The 6320-nt window shown below is 43.9% G+C and overlaps 1 non-coding gene across 1 annotated transcript; it reads right to left on the bottom strand.

Moving 5' to 3' along the window:
- Nucleotides 1-5412: 5412 nt before the first annotated feature.
- On the bottom strand, nt 5413-5487 carry Trnai-gau. The gene has a single exon. It is a non-coding gene; the product is annotated as a tRNA-Ile (tRNA).
- Nucleotides 5488-6320: the final 833 nt, after the last annotated feature.

Genomic DNA, 6320 nt, shown 5'->3' with positions numbered 1-6320 from the left:
AGAACAAAAAGTCCTTATTTGAAGTACGTTAAGTATTATATTAATGACAGAAAGTTTTGATTAAAGCACCTAAAGAAACCCATTAAATAATAGAGCTATAAAAAATTTCAACACCTCGATGTAAATAATAACCAGTTTTAGGTCTCTTAAAGTTTTAGTTCAGAGATCATGTCAATTCCGTTCTAAAAATTCTAGGTGATGAAGTTTGAATGCAATCCAGCTAAAAGTTTTTCCCTGATTAAAGGCTACTTAACTCCATTCATAAAAAAATTGCGAAAATTCTAAATTAATACACAAGTGTTATAACATATTGTGTCCGAAAAAGTCATTTGCCGGCCGCTGTTGCCGAGCGGTTCTAGGCGCTTCAGTCTGGAACCACGCTGCTGCTACGGTCGCAGGTTCGAATCCTGCCTCGGGCATGGACGTGTGTGATGTCCTTACGTTAGTCAGGTTTAAGTAGTTCTAAGTCTAGGGGACTGATGACCTCAGATGATAAGTCCCATAGTGCTCAGAGCCATTTGAACCATTATTTAGAGCCATTTAGTCTACTACCTGGGCAATAGAGCAGATGACGGCGGTCTTCCCTTGTCCGTCCGCTGCGCCCGTATATAAATGCGGCCTGAGAGGCATTGACGAGACTTCACTTCGCACTCAGCTACCATCTGCCTCGGGAGACGTCACAGCCAGACTGCAACTAAACTCGTTATTTTGGTACAAATGGGAAGTGAACTCGCGAGGACGGTACACCGTCCTGGATCGCTTAGATTTCGCGGAAGTAACTGTTTGTGTGCAGCCCGTAATGATACCAAAACCGCGTGGCAAGTGGTGAGATTGCTTTCTACTATCGTGGTGAGCAGTTAACTTAGATCACTAGAAGTCAGAGCGAAAGACCATTCATTGGCAATTTACCGTAGAGGTCGCCTCTGAACTGCTCGTAGTGCTGTTTGAGTGCTGTTTGAGTGCTGTTTGTGATAGACATCAGATTTAATGTTAGTATTATCAGATGGTTCAAACGGCTCTGAGCGCTATGGGACTTATTTGAAGTCATCTTCTGAGGTCATCGCTCCTCTAGAACTTAGAACTACTTAAACCTAACTAACCTAAGGACATCACACACATCCTTGCCCGAGGCAGGATTCGAACCCGCGACCGTAGCATTCGCTCGGCTCCAGACTGTAGCGCCTAGAACCGCACGGCCACTACGGCCGACGTTAGTATTATCATAAAGAATGTTACTATGTCATGTGTGTGAAAGTTTATCAAATATATCTATCAATTAGAACTCATAATCTTCATTTATAATCATAGTTACTGATCCCGCTGAGTAAACAGAGAATAGAAATATTTCTTTTAGTGGGCAAGACAAGAATGTGGACTTGCAGAGTGGAAACTATGCTCGGTATGTTCTCCATCGCTTTCTGGCTGGCCACAGAAATAATTTTCAGGGTCTCGTAAGAAGGAAGTGCCGCCGCCCCCACTGCCTAATGGATGTCAACCAAGGCGGTCCGGTTACGAAAGGGAACGGCACCACAGAACATCATTCCTGGATATTGGGCATTACAGCGGGCGACTGTCAGCGTGTTATCCCACCGCCGTCCAGGGCATCTCCAGACACGTCCTGGACCTGGAATCTCATTGACTGTAGTAGAATTGTCTTCAGTGATGATTCCCGCTTCGAACTGAGCCCCGCTGACCAGCGAAAACGCGTATGGAGACACCCCAGACAGCGGTGGGCTGCCAACCCGGCTCTCGCCCGCCATTCCGCCCAACAACTGGAAGTGATGTAGGCTGCAATTTGTTTCCGTAGCAGGACCCATTTTGTTGTCATCCGCAGCACCCTTAAGGTGCGTTTACACTGCGATTTGAATCGGCACATGTATGAGATACATGTATATGCCACTTTGCGACATGTATCGCGACTTATATGAGTTGACAAGTATCAACCTCATACATGTATGAGAGTGCGTTTACACTGGTTGATATGTATCACTGTGCGATAGCTTCCGACGACGATTTGGAAGATTTCACAAAAAAATGGTTCAAATGGCTCTGAGCACTATGGGACTCAACTGCTGTGGTCATTAGTCCCCTAGAGCTTAGAACTACTTAAACTTAACTAACCTAAGGACATCACACACATCCATGGCCGAGGCAGGATTCGAACCTACGACCGTAGCAGTCGCACGGTTCCGGACTGCGCGCCTAGAACCGCGAGACCACCGCGGCCGGCCGAAGATTTCACATTTTTATGTGCTGATACACTTGCTCTTTTGGAAGATGATAGGAAGAAAAGGCGGAGGAAGCGTAGATGGTGGCACAGAGAGTTTCTCGCGAATTAACGCTAGAGGATGGCGCATATTTTAGAAATTATGTTAGGATGAGTATGGAGGATTTCCGCGGTTTATCACTTGGGGCTCCTCTTGTGTCCAAAACCAACACAAACTTTCGGGAAGCGATTCCACCAGAGGATCAGTTGGCAGTAACACTCCGTTTTTTAGCCACTGGGGATTCCTCGTAAAACGAAGATTTCATGACAAAACATTTGCATTGTCGCGCGATTGCTAATGCCAACGTCTCGCACACGATTGTCGGCATCCGTTGTCAACATTATCACGCGAGACCGCCGGAATAATAGCAAAACATTGATATACGTGCCAGATGCATGAAAAAATTATACAGGGTGATTCAAAAAGAATACCACAACTTTAAAAATGTGTATTTAATGAAACATAATATAACCTTCTGTTATACATCATTACAAAGAGTATTTAAAAAGGTTTTTTTTCACTCAAAAACAAGTTCAGAGATGTTCAATATGGCCCCCTCCAGACACTCGAGCAATATCAACCCGATATTCCAACTCGTTCCACACTCTCTGTAGCATATCAGGCGTAACAGTTTGGATAGCTGCTGTTATTTCTCGTTTCAAATCATCAATGGTGGCTGGGAGAGGTGGCCGAAACACCATATCCTTAACATACCCCCATAAGAAAAAATCGCAGGGGGTAAGATCAGGACTTCTTGGAGGCCAGTGATGAAGTGCTCTGTCACGGGCTGCCTGGCGGCCTATCCATCGCCTCGGGATAAGGTTTCATAACTAACCTTTTTCGTAGGACTCTCCATACAGTTGATTGTGGAATTTGCAGCTCTCTGCTAGCTCTGCGAGTCGATTTTCCTGGGCTGCGAACAAATGCTTGCTGGATGCGTGCCACATTTTCATCACTCGTTCTCGGCCGTCCAGAACTTTTCCCTTTGCACAAACACCCATTCTCTGTAAACTGTTTATACCAACGTTTAATACACCACCTATCAGGAGGTTCGAAATGCACGCTGAACAACTGTCGTCGATTCACTTCTGCCCTACTCAATAACACAAAAAGGTTTCTGTTGAGCGGTCGCCATCTTAGCATCAACTGACGCTGACGCCTAGTCAACAGCGCCTCAAGCGAACAAATGTACAACTAAATGAAACTTTATAGCTCCCTTAATTCGCCGACAGATAGTGCTTAGCTCTGCCTTTTGTCGTTGCAGAGTTTTAAATTCCTAAAGTTGTGGTATTCTTTTTGAATCACCCTGTATAATGTATTACATACTCTGATATATATAAAGCTTTTACCTTCACTTCTTGGGATAAAACTTGCACAATGGCCTCGCAAACACGAAGAATAATGTTGCATATGCTTTTTGATATTCTATGCAGATACATTGACGTCGAAATGACAGTCGGCACCTTCATAACTCAAACAGCCGCCAAAGAGCCTGGTACTACGCATGCGCCAATCGTCGAAATAAGCGGCAGTCGACAAGACGACAGGAAATGATAATACTGCGCATGCGCGAGTTTTTCAAATGTCGCTCATACATGTCGCGTTATGGCCAAAAAGCGATATACAAAATGTATACGCGACATGTATGAGCTCGAGGGTCCGAATACAAGTTCCGTGAATTTTTGTATGAGGTGATGTATCGCGACATGTCAAGTTGATATGTCGCTCATACATGTCGCGATACATGTATCCCAGTGTAAATGTACCTTTACAGCACAGCGTTAAGTCGACGACATTCTACGCCTTATTTTATTGCCCCTGGTGGCAAGCCACCTTGGGCTTACAATTCTGTTACACAATGGCCACCTGCAGACGCCGAGAATTTCTACTGTTGTCACTGTGCTTATCTCGGCCAGCAAGGTATTCGAACCTCTCCGCAATTGCGGGCGTTTGGAGCATTGTGGGCAATGCTCTCCTACCAGCTCTGCATTCTGACGATTTAATTTCCCAGCTGTGCAGAATTTGGCGCTATATCCCTAAGGAGGACATCCAACAACTCTATCTATCAATGCCAAGCAGAATAACTGCTTGCATAAGGGCCAGAGATGCACGAACGCGTCATTTACATGCTCAATTTGTGAAGCTCTTTCTCTTGGGTAAGTCATCCAAATTTTCTGAAATTGTACTCAGTTGTTCTTTGTACATGTACATAACATCTACCGATTTCCGTCCTATTCGGATAATTCTTTCGCGGTGCGTTGTTTTTTAATTGTTAAATTTTTTTTGTCTTAGTGTATACTTTATAGCTCACGGACAAAATTGATGGAACCACAAGGGATATTTTCTGCAACGGCTCAGCAACATCTGTTACATGCTTTGCTGTTACTGTCTCCCAGGCAGCTTAGCCACCGTAACGTACGTCACGTCTCAACTGGAGATTTGAAAGTATTTAACACACCTCTGTTCCTCCACTGAGCCCATCATAGTTATTCTGACTTATAAACTGAGTGTCGCAAGCTAATTGCACATGTAACAAAATTTTAGCATAATATCCACATTTAGTACTTTTTTGTATCAAAGGAAGTAGCTGAAACTATTCCATTCAGTGAGTTGTGTCTACGTTTCTGCTAGCTGCGATCAGAGTATGCAACAATATTTATCTATAAATTAACCATTGTTGGTGGTTGAGGGACGTCCAACATTGCCATCATGCCGTATGCCGCAGTGAGTATACCGAAATGAAACTCAGTGAAATATATTCATTTTTACTTACAAATTTTCGTCCACTTGAAGGGAAGTAACCCAGGCAGGCGAACAATCAAACGGCAGGCGCGGCTAACAATCATACGGCACTGAGGAGAGACTTTTTGAACACTCCGTATCATCGGCATCTCTTCTCTCTCTAATGTACCAAAGGTATACACAAACCGTATATTGTTTTCAACAGTTTACTTTCTGCTGCACGTGATGTCACTGCTTAAGGAATACCGACATGTTACATTTTGTTACTAACCTGTTCACATTCTGTTTCGGTGTAGCACATTTTATGTAGATTGACGGTGGAGAAGGGAAAAAAGGGAAGGGAGATCACTGCTGTCAGATGCATCGGGACGTTACGCGGAAGCAGCGGCGATGAATGAAAATGTGTACCAGACTGGGATTCGAACCCAGGATCTTCTGCTTATCGGGCAGGCGCGTTAACCATTGCGCCATCCGGGACACAGCGTTATCGCAACTGCGCGGACTATCTCGGCACGCTTCACTGCCGATTCCCACTCCCATCGTGTTCCACCTACCCACAGTCCCGGATGGAGCATTGATTAACACATCTTCCTCGTAAGCAGGAAATCCTGGGTACAAATCTCGGTCCGGTACACATTTACACTCGTCGCCGCTGGTTCTGCATAATGTTCTGATGCAGGTGACAGCAGTGATTCTCTCCCTTTCCTTTCCTGTATTCCCTTCTCCACCTTCAGTTTACATATAATGTATAATAGCTGTGGATTATACGTGGTGTCTGATGTTTCGGACATGGCCAAAAGAACAGACACCACGCATTCATATAAGCAGCACATTTTCAAGTAAAGGAACATCACCATCACAGTGTTTCGATTTAGCAAGGATGACAAATGGCTCAGTTAGCAATTTCCAGTTAAAAGTAAAATTCCCAGCATGATACACATAATCAGAATTCTCACTGTTACATTTTTCAAGTACGTGCAGTAACTGACGTTTTTCTCGCAAAGACAATTCGTTACTTAGCTTGTGATAGGGATTGCCTGATTAAATTAACAATATGAGCGAACATATCTTGGTGAAAGGATTGCTGAGCTGAGGACTGAAGGTGAACACTATAAAACACTGAAATAGAAAATTAAATATTATATTTATTATTGATCGTTATTTACATGATTTATTAAGTTGCCTTTTAGATACATACAGTGTTATATACATTCTCTCTCTCTCCCTCTCTCTCTTACAAACGCAACCACGTACACATACACACACACACACACACACACACACACACACACACACACACACACACACACA

Source organism: Schistocerca americana, chromosome 1 (assembly GCF_021461395.2).
Source record: "Schistocerca americana isolate TAMUIC-IGC-003095 chromosome 1, iqSchAmer2.1, whole genome shotgun sequence".
Classification (NCBI taxonomy): Eukaryota; Metazoa; Arthropoda; class Insecta; order Orthoptera; family Acrididae; genus Schistocerca; species Schistocerca americana.
Note: the sequence above shows the minus strand (reverse complement) of the source record. Positions and strands in the feature narration are given on the sequence as shown.